Genomic DNA, 14,487 nt, shown 5'->3' with positions numbered 1-14,487 from the left:
ACTCTTTAAGAAAGTGACAACCCTAAAATAAAAGGAAGTTAAAATATACATTTCCCGCAACTTTTTTGTCAGGACATCTCTGTAGCTTAGGGAGAGCAGCAGCTCCTTTCATGGGGCAGCCTCAATATTAGTAGCATATGCTATATTTGAGGCTGCCCCATGAAAGGAGCTGCTGCTCTCCCTAAGCTACAGAGATGTCATCATTATTTAGACAGCATAAAGTACTGTAAAGCTGTGGAATAGTGAGGAATAATTCTTGACCAGCAAAGTCTCTTTCCCTCAGGGATCTGCTAGGGAGAAAATGAGAATTCAGCAGGATCTGAAAACGAACAGTTTTCAAAGCAACCCAGTGGCTTTTAATAGTACGCGGTGTAAATGGGCCTTGCTGCTGAACAAGATGGATGAAAACAGCTTCAAATGGCTGATCGTTAAAGCAGGAAAACTCATCTTACTTCAGCTCAGAAATTGCTGGGGAAGTGTACAATCCTATTAATGTTCTCTCACCTATTACAAAGGGAGAAGGAGAGAAACACTTTTTTTTTAAAAAAAGCCATTGACTTCTTTTGTATGTGAGGATGAAAGGAGAAAGCCCTTACTAGAAATTCAGCGTTTGCACAAAATGTGCCTATTCTACTCAATGTGACCTATGTATGCATTTTATTTAATACATCAGGCACATACAATGACTTAGGCCAGCCAGCTCACTTTGTGCTTCATGTCTTCAATAGTCACTATTGCTTAGAAGTATCAGGGTTCAGCCTGGCCTGGACCACAGGAAGGCCTCATCTGAGAGGGAGGCATGGGACACTGTGAAAAGCCCTAGCATAGTGGGGCTTCTGATGAGCCACTGTGCTTTCAAGTCCCAAGGACATATTACTTCCCCCCCCCCAACCTCATACTCCCACCTTAACCAACAAATCCTATTTTCATCCCCCTGAGGATCAGAAACAGACAACTGTGGACCCAGTGAGATTTCCAGAGTCTAACTGCTAGGATCAGCAGAAGAGGAAAAGGTTTATTTGGGAGTTTGGAGAAGTCATAGAACAGGGTTGAGGAACCTTTGCCCCTCCAGATACTGCTGAACTACAACTCCCATACACTCCAGCAAGCATGGTCAACAGCAAGAGGTGATGGGGGTTGTAGTTTAGCAATATCCAAAAGTACAAAGTTTCCTCACACCAGTCATAGAGGGACCAAGTGTACATTGTCACCCAGTAAGTGAACAGAAAGAAGAGATCCAGGCTGTGGAGGTATAAAACACCTGGTCCTGTTAGGGCCTGTGATGGGAGGTCAGCTCTCAGTTGCTCTTTTTTGGGTATCTCTTGAGGACTTCTGTCTTGGCTTCAGTGCCCTCCCAGCTTCATTGACATATGTGCCTCCCTTGGCTTTGGGGCTGCTCTAACATCTATGCCTCTGTTGTGCATTTTGCTACTGGACCAGTTGCATGCTTACTTCTGCATCAACCTAGAATTGCTTGGCCACCAGGTATGAAGAATAGAGAGAAAGATGATGACCGTTCAGTTGGAGCTACTACAATAAATGTCTGTTAGAGACTGCACACACTTAGTGGTGGTTCAATGTTAAATCAATTTTAGGTTCTACTAGAAGATCCAGCTCTGAAGAGAACCAGCATTACAACAGGAATGGAGACGGGCTTGCTATAGATAAGAACTTTCCACTGAAGAGGAATAGTTGAATGCAGATTTCTCACTGTATGCAATGCAATACAGTTACTGGGGAAAGCAAGTGAGAAGAGTACTGCTCTCCTGCTAGTGGGCATTAGATTAGCTACTGCTCTCCTGCTACAGGCATTAGATTAGCTACTGTTAGATCAGGATGCTGGACTAGGTGGGCCTTTGACCAGGACTCTTCTTATCTTCTTAATTTAATATTTCACCAAGGGTAGGCAGCGAGTGAAAGAGAGAAGAGCAGATGATTTAGGAGGGAAGGATTGGTTGGCAGTTTTGTTTAGGTAAGTCAGGGGCAGCCTGTTTTGTTTCACCACCTGAGGTGAAACTGGAAGGTGCTGCCCTCCATGCGTGCTGCCAGCCCCCCCCCATCACTCCTGCCAAAGCCATGCTTACTGGGTTTGTGTGGTTGCGGTTTTCTGGATTTCAGTGAGGTCTTGCAGGAGCCCTGCACAATCTCATGGGGCTCTTACACATTCTGCCCAGAACCTGAAAGCTGCTGTAGCCACTTTTCCATCAGTGGTGGCTTGGGGGGCACATTTGCAGAGTGGATTCTGCTACCTGAAGCAGCTGCCTCAGTCTGCCTCATGGATGGGCCAGCCCTGAGGTAAGTAAAGCAAGTAGAGACCTATTTGTGAAAGCGAGGTTCCCAGTCCAAGTGTGTCTGAGGCAAAGAAAGAGAAGGAAAAACAGATAAATGCATGTTGCATACATGAAGCCATGCCAGTGAGCCTACATTTTCAAATAAAGTGCTCATTCCAAACAGCACTGCATTTTATGACACATAATAAAAAAAATTCCTGCACTCACATTGACACTTAACAATTTTCTAGTGAACACTACTGCAATGAATGTGAGGTTCATTTATAGAATATTTGAGGCTGCTAGCATTACTGAAAAAGTTAATAGCACTGCTTCTGTATTATAGATGTGAAATCTGTGATTGAGTCAGAAATGCCCGGGACTGCTTATGTTGTGATGTTCCTGATATTTATTCACTGATATCAACGAGGTTTTTAAAAGCATCGGCTTCAAATCAAATTTCTAAAAGTTTGACTAAATGACATTTTTTATTTGCTTACTTACTATGAGCCAGATTCAACTACCCAGTTCCATTAGCAGAATATTCCCACTAATCAGTGGGGAATGCCCTCTCTCTCTCCTCCACTGTCTCTCTGCCAAATCTGCTGTAGAAGTTTGGGAGAACGTGCAGGAAAACACATCGGAGAGGAAAGGGGCAAGCAGAAATGCTTGAGCTGACAGAACAATCTCCTTAGTGCTGCCTTGAATTTCCCCTTGTGTTAACAGAGCTGTTTGATAACAGGAGTTCCCTAGGTGGCTCACAAGCAAACCATTAATATACAACATTAAAACAATAAAAAATATAACTATTTTTTTTTAAAAAAGGTAAAACTCTGCCAGTTGACACAGACAGTACTGAACTAGATCGAGTGGGGACCTTTTCGATTCCTCAGTGACTTGGAAGAGGGAAGAATTGCAAAAGGCTCCTCCCTGCCATTTAAGATCGGAGCCCATGCAATTTTCCTGGGAGTGGCAGAGTGGGAGAGGGGAGAGCAGTCGGCCCATGCTGCCCCCTACCTCAGCCCACCAGCTTGCCAGAGAAGTGCATGAGCTGCTTCAAACAGTGCTTTTGAGAAGTGCTTGAAGGGAGCTCCCATTGTCCAATTTTTGCAGAAACAGCACTGCAGAGGGTGTCTCAAAGTGCTTTTTTGTATCTTCCCCTACTTGCTTCAAACAGTACTTTTGAGAGGGGTTTCAAGACAAACATGTGATCATCATGCACTGTACCAATGTAATGCTGTATATTATGGTTTGAACTCTGTCATGGTTTGAAACAACACCTGGGCATTTGATGGCGGAAACATGCTGTTCCTGGCAACCCTCAGATCACTAGTTCAGTAAGTGTTCTTAAAGTTTTTTAAAAAATGTTTTAAAACTGTTTTCAGTTGTTGTTTCTTTTTAGAAAGTTTTATCACTGCTGTGTCGGCTATCCTATGTGTTTTGGGAGGAAGGGGAAGATATGAATTGACTAAATATAATAACAACAATGATAAATTTCTTATGGTCCTGCTCAGGCAGTAACAAAAGGAAGTTTGCTGAGTCACTGTATGTAGAAAAATTCTATGTTCTGCTTGATGGGCCACAGGTTTCACAGACCTGGGCTAATAGTTCATAGTGATTTTTTGTTCTAGCAAAGTACCATATCTACGCTCATGTAGTTACCCATTAACTCAAATTGACTATACTCCCTAGTTTAATCCACTATACTTCCCCTGTTTCCTCTGGCTCATTAATCTCAGTCTCCATTCCACTGCAGAGATAATAGTGCACCATTAAAAGGTAATAGTGTCTAATGTAGACATAGCTCTCACGTCTGAAAAATGCACAGAGAGATACAGTTGCTGGCCCCATCACCAGCAATGCTGAGCGGCTGCATAACATTTTGTAAATACCAACGATTCAGCTAGAACCTCTCAAACTGTAATATGCTATTCTGAGATAATTAGGAAGCAGAGTGAAGGCTAGAAACTTGCTCAAGATGTAAAAGGTTTGGGACAATCTGTTCTTAGCTGACGTGATTCCAACCAAGCACAAATGTCATGCCCAAAAAACATGGGGTATAGATCAGCCTTCCCTAACCAGGTGCCCTCCAGATATTTCAGACTACAGTTCCCATCAGCCGCAGTCAACATGGCCAATGAGCAAGACAGATGGTGGTTGTAGTCCAACAACATCAAGAGGCATCAGACTGGGGAAGCCTGATCTGTAGTGTGTGTCTTTTGTTTGTAGCATTAATCTCTTAAACTACCTTAGCATATGTATTGGTTCTTGAACGCAGCAAGGGTGAGTTATAGTTGGAATACCTGGTTTTTAATTTTGACCTATTCAATTATTTGGACAAATCAAATCAAATTTCTACTTTTCATATCCTTGTGAATCTACTTAGTTACTTATAAGAATAAGAGATTGCCATAAGAATTAGAAAGGTTAGTTTGTCTAAAAACTGGGGCCAAACATGATGCTTGATATGGAGAACTTTGACCCATGACTTCTTTTTTTAACAATTGTAGATGTGGCTCAGGACACTAATACCTCAAGGACTGTCTCTCTTCATAACAACTGACCTGGACCCTATGATCATCATCTGAGGCTCTTCTTCACGTGCTCTCTCCACAGGAAGATAGCAACACGAGAACAGGTCTTTTCAGTGGTGGCACCCCACTTGTGGAATGCTCTGCCAAGGAAGGCTCATCTGGCATCATCATTACATATCTTTAGATGCTAGGCATGAAACATTCCTTTTCCATCAGGGCTTTGGTTTTTAATTATCTGTAGCCATTTTGCATGGGTGGGATATTTTAGCCTAGTTTTTTTTTTTTTTTTGTAAATAATAATTTTATATTCTTTTTTAAAATGCTGGTTTTAATGTATGTATGTATGTGTTTGTTTTTTTGCTGAAAATATTGTGGATTGCTTTGAGTTGCTATGGCAAAAAACAACTAATATATTTAATAAATAAACAATAATTGCCCATGGGCAGTGTGTGTTTGTTTTCTTTTCATTAAACAGTGTCCTGGTAATCTGCAGTCCCAATTGCCACTTGAGCATGCTGATCTGAAAAAGCCTGATGGGAGAAGTTACCTCATGACATCTTCCCTTGAGCATTGATGCATGGGAAACAACGGAGACTGACTACAGAGGTTGCCTCTAGATTGTCAGTGTTTTGCAAGAGGGATTTGGGCCCACACTGGAACTTTAGGTTGCATAGTTAAAGTGCTCTATCACCCATATGCATCAAATCCACTTTAAAAAGTCCCAGACTTTTTCTGGTTTGGACAGTGACCCGGAAATGCATTGAAAACTGTGAGATGAATGAATGATTTGCTGGGGAAATTTACTGCAAGCAAATCAGGATGAATGCTCATCCTATCATATAACTGCTCCATAAATAAATCAGAGTGAATATGCAATACAGACTGGCTGGTCTAACCAACATGCAAGTCCTGTGCAAGCATATCAGGATGAATGAATGCTCTTTTGGAGGAGCCATGAGCTAATATCATAGGGTTTTCTGTAAACACCCAGGAAGGCTGTAGATTGCAGAACACCAGAGACATGATTTGAAGAATGAGCAGAAGGACACCCCGAAAATGTGGTACATACAAACAAAACCCTGCACCCCACCTATGAGAATTTCTCCAAACATTTCTTTCTAATTCGATAATTTTAAAATGCAATTTATTTTCTCATCAATTGATGGAGAACATTTTTTTTAAAGGGAGACTTTTTTGGCACAGCATTAATCCAAGCCTATAAGCCTAAAGTATCCTGATGGTGCTGAGCTGTACTTCTTATGTGTCTGCTCCTTCGTCTCTATGTTGATAATTCTTTTTACAGCTTCAGCTTGTGCTAAAACTCAATCTCTGCTTCACTGAGACCATGCCAGAGCTATTTTAAAAATAATAATGTGTCACTAACCTCTTAATAACTTGATACCTCTGAAATATAAGATGGTGCCTCTTAAACTAGCTAAGAAGCAAAATATTGGAGAAAACATCATTAGAATGTGATTGCTTCACTGCACATCGGTCTACATCATTTTTTTATTTATTTTTTGCTTTTCACAATGTGCAAGGACAGAGCAAACCTTAATAATCAGCTCTCCAAGTAATTGAATAGCCTGGAGCTTCAGTTAATAGGTGTCTGTCAATTTCATTTCTGTTTTTCATTCACCCCCATATTTTATTCCAAAGGATGGCATAACCTGTACAGTAATAATAATAAAAAGTTGCTTCTTTTAAACTCAGGCACGTACTTTTTAGTCAGACAGCTCTTCAGGCTAGCAAGTTTGCAGTTCAAATGTGTATTTTTGTGAACTCTGAAAATTCCAGCCAATCACTGACCAGTAAATTTAACTGAGTGCAAAAGAAATATGTGCACAATTGTCGCCAAAAGGAAGTGGCAAACAGACAAAGTGGGAACGGTTGTCCTTGAAAAAGACATGAGCCAGGCCCAAGCCAGTGGCTGTTCTGCCCAACTTGGAACACTGGCTTGCGCTACATAGCCATTTTTCAAAAGTGATGGCTGCCCTTTCTCTTTGAGTGGCAGTGGGAATTAATTCCAGAGAGAACAAGAGGGCAATGGTTGTGAGAAAGATGAGACACAAGTGAAGCCCTCTTGTTCATGGGACACCCCCCCCCCCAATAAAAACCTAGAGTCAGCCCTCTGCGTCACTTCTATGTACTTTATAATATAGCACATGCTTGGCCTAAACAAAATGTGACATAGCAGTACCGCACAAGTTGCTGTGATTTTATGACTATGTGAACAGCTCTTATGAGATACAGATAAAAAACTCCCGGCAACAACAAGGAGCAATCTGAAGTGGAATATGAGAGAGAGAGAGAGAGAGAGAGAGAGAGTGAACTGGTGTATTGTTTGCACTGATGAAACCTTGCTGCCTTTCCCTGCCCTAGGCAAAATGTGAAAATGACATTTTTTGCCTTATTTTGGCCCAGCAGATTTTGTCAAATTGTACACCTGGGAAACGTTTATTAGCAGATCATGCATCTGTTCCTGGGGCCCTCCAGTGGTATGAAGGAGCTCTGTATCAAGTGGATGCAAAGCTGCCTTTGCTCCATCCCTGGAATGCCCCAGGCTAATCCCAGCCAATCCTGGTGAAAAACATGACCACCAGCGGCAGATCCACCAAGATGTATTCATCTATGCTGTTGGCATAGGGAGACCTCTACCTTGTTTCGCAAGCCAGTGAATCTGGAGATTAGGGTTGTTTTGTAAATCACACTCCAGCATAGCCCAAAGATGGGAAAGGCCATGCTGATAGACGGGGCCGGCTAGGGGTGCGGGCTCTCAGGGGCGCCAGGCCAAGAGGCCCAGACTGAGATTTGGAGTCCGGGGATTGAAGAGCCAGGCCAGCCGCTGCCAAGTGGAGCAGAACCCGTTGGAGCGCCGCAGGTTTTTTTGCTGCAGGTGCTGAGGCAGCTGGGCGGCTCCGCCCTCCTACACGCCTGGGATTGGCAGGCTGTCCGGAGGCCCACCCAGCGCATGCACGCTGCTCACGCGAGGCGCGCTTCCTCCCAAACCTCTGCAGGGTTTGCTCTCCTCCCTCCACCCACAGCGGCATGGGAGAGAGTTGCATGCCACCCCAAAAAGCTCAACAACTTTGGTGGCCTGCCCCCCCAAACATTGGGTGCGTTGGGCAGTTTTTTGCACCCTGGAGCCACATATGCTAAAGACCGCCCTGCTGATAGGCATGGGGGATACAGCAAGCACAGTGAGGTTTTTGTTAGCTATTCATAGAACGTGGATGACTTTACATGGTTTACAAAAGACACCATTTCCCCAACAGCAGCGTTTCTGCACAGAGGCTCTACGGGATTGAAAGATGGATTAGATGCTGAAATAGAAATAAACAGGATAGGAAAATAATGGTTCCCCCACTTATAAACTGCACAAAGCATGAAAGCCGTGTGCCGAGGCTAGCTAGCTGCTGAGTCTGTAAAGAGGGTTTGGAAGTAAGCAATGCAATTTTTAAAGTAGGCCATGAGAATTTCAAACTTATTTCATAAATAGGCTCATCAGCAGCCACACATTTCTTGGAAGTAAATCTCTCATAGATTCTTCTGACAGCATCATTTCAAGCACTAGTTAGCAGCCTGGCAGCAGTTCTATTTTAATCTCCAATTCTCTGGTATTCATGACTTGACCATAAACCCCCCTGCTGTGATAAGGAGCTAGCCTTACAGCAAATTAACTGTGGGACTGTTGGTGAGGCTGGGAGGATTTGATGCATATATAGCTAAAATTGGAGGAGGTTCAGAAGCAATGAGCTTCTCTGGGTTTGATCCTATGAGATTTTGAACTCCTTCTTAAGATGCTCTTTGATGCCTTAACTTGGCAGGCTTTGGGGAGCCAAGGATATACATGGAGTTATTTCTGTTATATTTGTGGGATGCATCAGGCTTTTTAAAGCCTTTTAAAGGGATGTTATCATCCCAGACCTAAGAATGAGGTTTACAAATGAATTTAACAAATGGCCCATTTATATGTAAAACCACAAGCCAAACTATCAAGATGCTATGCACTGCTGTGTGTTTAGAGGATGAAGCAGAAATAAGTATTCTGCACCGTTTGCATCTGCTAAGCTACCCTTCTTGGGCAAGATCTGCCTGCATAGTATTTGGTTTTGGTCTTCCAGTGCAGTTTCTGCAAAACATTGACTGCTGCAAGAACTGACCATGCTAGATAAAAGCAAATCGCTTTGTAATGCACTTTGCAAAAGTGCTAGCTAATTAGTTCGCGGATGGATTTCACACTGCATAAAGAGCTTTGCAAAGTGCCGATTATTTCACAGAGCATCCAAGCAGTATTTTACAATATTTTGTTTTGAACTAGTAAGCTAGGTAGTTGTTCATACAATTTCTTTGACCATGGAGGAAAAAAAGTTAAAATACAGAGGAACTGTTAAGTAAAAAGGTTTTTTTAAAATGGGACACTAGATTCTTTGTGGGATGGAGGGAAAGAGGCTAAGTTCACAATGTTCAAATTCTCAACTTCAAAGTGTGTGTGTTGTTAAGGATGTTATTATTAGGGTTGCACATTGGCTGAGATGGTACACAGCAAAGCAGGCTGGACATTTTAACTCTTTCTGAGACTTAGAAGGATATTTTACTTTGCTGTACAGCAGCAGGGTCTCCCACAAGTCTTTCCTTCAGTACATTTCCACCTAGCAATATTAGCTAAAAGATTCCGACAAGTACTTTGTTCCTGAGATTACAGGGTATTAATAAAACTTAGAAGTCTCATTGAAATCCGTGAGACTTACCTTTGGGTAAACAGGCCCCCAGAGCTCAATCCAATTCATCTACATAAATCTCATTGTGGCCTGGCCACAATGGCCTGGAGATGGCCTACAATGGCCTGACTGCAACAGCCACATTGGGATGGCCACATTGGCATGGCCGCAATAGCCTGGCAACAATTGACACAATGACCTCACCACAATTGCACTGCAACAATTGACACAATGGCCTGGCCACTATAGAAACAATGGCCACAATGGCTTGGCCACAAATGGACACAATGGAAAAATGCCAACAATAGCCAGGGCACAATGAACATAATGGCCTGCCACAATGGACATAATGGACACTGTAGCCTGGACACAATGGACACAACGGCCTGGCTACATTCAACACAATGGAAACCATGGGCACAATGGCTTAGCCACAATGGACACAGGAGACACCATGGACACAATGGCCTTGCCTGAATGGACACAATGGAAACAATGGCCTGTCTACAATTAACACAATGGACACAATGGCTTGGGAACAATGGAGAGAATGGACACAATTTCCTGACCATAATTCACACATTGGACTGAATGAACACAATGGGCTGAACAAAGTGACTACAATGGCCACAATGGCCTGGATAAAGTGGCCAAAATGAACACATGGCCACAATGGAAATAATGGACACAATGGCCTGGACATAATGGACACAATTGACACAATGAGCTGGCCACAATGGAGGGAAAAGACAGACTGGACACTATGACCTGGCCATGATGGGCACAATGGAAACTGTGGTCTGGCTACAATAGACACAATGCATAAAATGGGCACCACAGCCTTGCCTCAGTGGACACTATGGACACAATGGACTCGGCACCACAGCCTTGCCACAATGGCCACAATGGCCTGGGCACAATTGACACAATGGCTACAATTGCCTGACCACAATGGCCACAATGGAAACAATCGGCACAATGACCTGACCTCCATGGGCACAAATGGACCTAATGGACACAATGGCCTTCCCACAATCGACACAATGGAAACAATGGCCTGGCTATGATGGACACAATGGAAACCATGGACCAAATGGCCTGGCCATGATAGACACAATGGACACAGTGGCTACAATGGTGACAATGGCCTGGCCATAATGGAAACAATGGAGACAATGCCCACAATCACATGGTCACAATAGACACAATAGACATAATGGCATGGCCACAATGGAAATAATGGCCTTGCCACAATGAGCTTGCCACAATGGCCTTGCCACAATGGCCTTGAATGGACAAAATGAAAACAATGAACACAATGAACACAATGAGCATGGCCACAGTGGGCACAATGGGCACGATAGAGACATTGGCTTTGCCACAATGGCCATAATCACCACAATAGACACAAAGGCCTGGTCACAATGGCTACAATGGAAACAATGGCCTGGCTGCAATGGACACAACGGAAACCATTGACACAATTGACACAATCACCTGGCCACAATGGCATGACCATAAAGGACACAATGGAGACAATGACCACAATGGATAAAATGGACACAATCGCTTGCCACAATGCTCAGAATGGACACCATGGAAACCATGGGCACAATGGTCATGCCTCAATGGACACAATTGACACAATGACCTGGAAACAATAGAAACAATGGAGAAAATGGACACAATGGCCTCACCCAGTGGCCACAATGAAGAAAATGGCCTTGTCACAGTGGCCACAGTGGCCTTGCTACAATGACTACAATGGACACAATGGAAACAATGGCCACAATGGCCTGGCCACATTGGAAACAATGGAAAAAAATGACACAATGGTCTCGCTGCAATCACCATAATGGAAATAATGGCCTGGCCACAATGGACACAATGGAAACCACGGATACAATGACCTGACCATGATGGACACAATGGACACAGTGCCTACAATGTACACAATGGCCTGGACACAATGGACTCAATGGCCACAATGACCATAATTGCCACAATGGCTTGACCACAATGGACATAATGGGCAAATTGGCCTGACCACAGTGGCCACAGTGGCATGGCCAGTGTGGTCACAATGGGCTGGACACAATCAAAACAATGGACACAATGTCCTGACCACAATGGACACAATCGAAACAATGGACACAATGGCCTGGCAGCAATGGCCACAAGGCCCATCCACAGTGGCCACAATAGCCACAATGTACACGATGGCTTGGACACAATGGGCACATGAGACACATTGGCCCTGTCACAATGGCCACAATGGCCACATTGGCCACAGTAGCCATTCTGGAAGTTGGGCAATAGGGGCAGTACAAGATTCCCACTAGTATACCAACCTACCCACTGCACCAAGGATTCCCTGCCTGAGCTTCCCAAGCTCCTTCAGGTTTTTGGCCCTTTTCTTGTTACTCCAGTTTGAGAGTTGGTTGCTCATTTTGGGGGGCTGTTCAGAAGGCAGTGTTTATGACACAAAACAGCACGCCTCTATGGCACCAGTTTGGAGACAATTGCACAAGGTTGGGTTTGAGGGTGTCCCTATGGCCCCCGGGTTGAGTGTCAATTACTCAGTTTGGGGGGTGGCATAGAAAGCAGGGTCTGTGGCACAAAATGACACAAAACTAGCACAAGGCTTTGGCACTTGTTTGGAGTCAATTGGACAAGGTTGCATTTTTTGGCATTAACTCGTGACCCCGATTTGCTAAGTCAGTTGCTTGCTTGGGGGGGGCAGCAGCACAAAATGTGGGGTTCACAGCTCAAAACAGAACAGAACTAGCACAAAAAATTGGCATCAGTTGGCTGGGGAATCCAGAATTGTGGCTGTCAGAAGGAGGGGGTAGTGCTTTGTTGTTTTTATTTAAATTATTTACTTGTGTGTTTACCTTGTATTTTATTCTGTGAACTGTCCTGAGGTCTTGTGAGGAAGGGTAGTATATAAATAAATAAAACCAATTGGAAAATGCAATAATGTCAACAATATGGTAAGAGAGAGAGATAGATAGAGGCGGGGGGTGTTCAGAAGACAGAGCAAAGACATTACCTGGGAAAATAAGGCATCAGATAGGCACGTGCACATTTTAGATCAGATGCCTGTTTCATTTACACTGGATTACTTTAAAATGTAAAAACAAAGATGGGCTGCATCTGGTAAAATTTGGGGATGTTTGAGAGGCAATGAATGGTGTTTAAATCTAATCTGATTAGGCAAACTGAAGGATAAAATAAAGCTGAAGAATCTTTCACATACCAGCGCCAGATGTTTTATGAGCTTATAATTGCTCTTAGCACCTGGCGCCGTCAGACAGGTTCCAGATCATGCAGGGTGAACAATTAGAGAGAATCATGAACAGAGAATTCATGTGGGGCCCACTCTATTTGTGATGCACGGTAACAGCCCAAAATACCTGCTGCTTCCTGCAGCAGTTCCCTGACCCTGTATCAGTGGCGTAGCGTGGGTTGTCAGCACCCGGGGCAAGGCAAGTAATTTGCGCCCCCTAACCCATGGATTTGCGCCCCCTAACCCTAACCCCCAGATGTTGCGCCCGGTGCGGCCGGCCCCCCCTGCACCCCCCACGCTACGCCACTGCCCTATATTAATCAGGAATGTTCTAACCAGGCTCTGAAAATGACTTTGACCAATCCAAATGTCTCATTTGTCTCATTCTATATCTCCATACTTGGTTTCTGCAGAATAAAGGGTAGCGCGGAAATGAACTCCATTAACACCTGACCCCAAAATGTCAAATCCTCACCCCTGAACGGATGCCAAAGTTTAGTGCTAGCCATTTTGTACCAGAAACCCCATTTTTGAGTGTCAGTTACTCAATTCATGGGGAAGGGGCAGCAGAACGACATGCAGGGTTCACAGCACAAAACAGCACTAAACTAGCACTAACCTTTGGCATCAGTTTGGGAGGGGTCCAAATTTTCGGGGTCACATGTTAATGGAGCTGCTAAAATGATCATACCAGATTCTTTTGTTAAGTAAACAGGGTTGTTAAAATCTGTGAACTGTCCCCCTTGTTCTGTAAGTTAAAGGCAATATGTTATCAAATAAATTAAATAGACGGAAGCAATTTGCCTGTATGGCAAAGGAGGACATGTATTTATTTCTGCTCTTCTCCCCTAGCTAGAGGTGTTAACATTTTTGTGTGAAAGAACACACAAGACTGGTAGCTATGGAGACACACACATTGAGAGACAGAAGCCGAGAGCTCTGGAATGTAATGATCATTTGGGACTTGCCACCACACTTAGAAACCTGATGAAGGAGCAGTTGATTTGGGGCATCTTTTGGAGTTAAACTGTATCTTTGCCTATATTCAACCTGTACGTATTTGTCAATAAATTACATGGGTGGCATTTAAGGCTACTCAAAGTAGACTTATTGAAGTTAATGGACATGACTAACAGGTTGATTAATTTCAATAGGTCTACTCTGAGCCAGAGTTATTTGAATATAACCCTATATTTAAAACACACACCCCCACAAGCCTCCTGTGACCTCATGCCAATGAAATAGAACCTCGGCATATACTGCTCAGGGAATTGTGGGGAGCTTAGCAATACTTTTCATGCCCAGAGACAGTGCAAACTAGATGGACCTTTTTGTTTACAAAGATTTCTTTTAATTATTATTTTGTTCACTGATGCCAATTGGATCAAGATTCCTTGCTTATCTTTTCCCGTTTGTTTTAACTCTAGGCTTCCAAAGAGACTAATTATTCTTGACAAAGGTACAGCTGTTATATAACTTGGCTTCACGCTTGTCTCTTTGTACCATTACTTAGTTTACATGTTGATTTCTGGCTTGCTCTCAGATTTTGTATCAGGAAATTTTTTATGTCTGATGTTTTACAATTTTTTTATAAGAACTGTAAGCCACCCAGAGTAGTGGCTGGGGAAACCCAGCTAGATTGGTGGGGTACATATTATTATTATTATTATTAT

General features: G+C 43.4%; 1 long non-coding RNA gene across 1 annotated transcript; it reads right to left on the bottom strand.

Moving 5' to 3' along the window:
* Positions 1 to 2,221: 2,221 nt before the first annotated feature.
* LOC308474076 lies at positions 2,222 to 9,690 on the bottom strand. Its single transcript, XR_013984485.1, has 3 exons — positions 9,556 to 9,690; positions 6,189 to 6,239; positions 2,222 to 2,352 (listed from the first exon to the last, which is right to left on the bottom strand). It is a non-coding gene; the product is annotated as an uncharacterized lncRNA (long non-coding RNA).
* Positions 9,691 to 14,487: the final 4,797 nt, after the last annotated feature.

Source organism: Podarcis pityusensis (assembly GCF_964106645.2).
Source record: "Podarcis pityusensis genome assembly, chromosome: 3".
Lineage (NCBI taxonomy): Eukaryota > Metazoa > Chordata > Lepidosauria > Squamata > Lacertidae > Podarcis > Podarcis pityusensis.
Note: the sequence above shows the minus strand (reverse complement) of the source record. Positions and strands in the feature narration are given on the sequence as shown.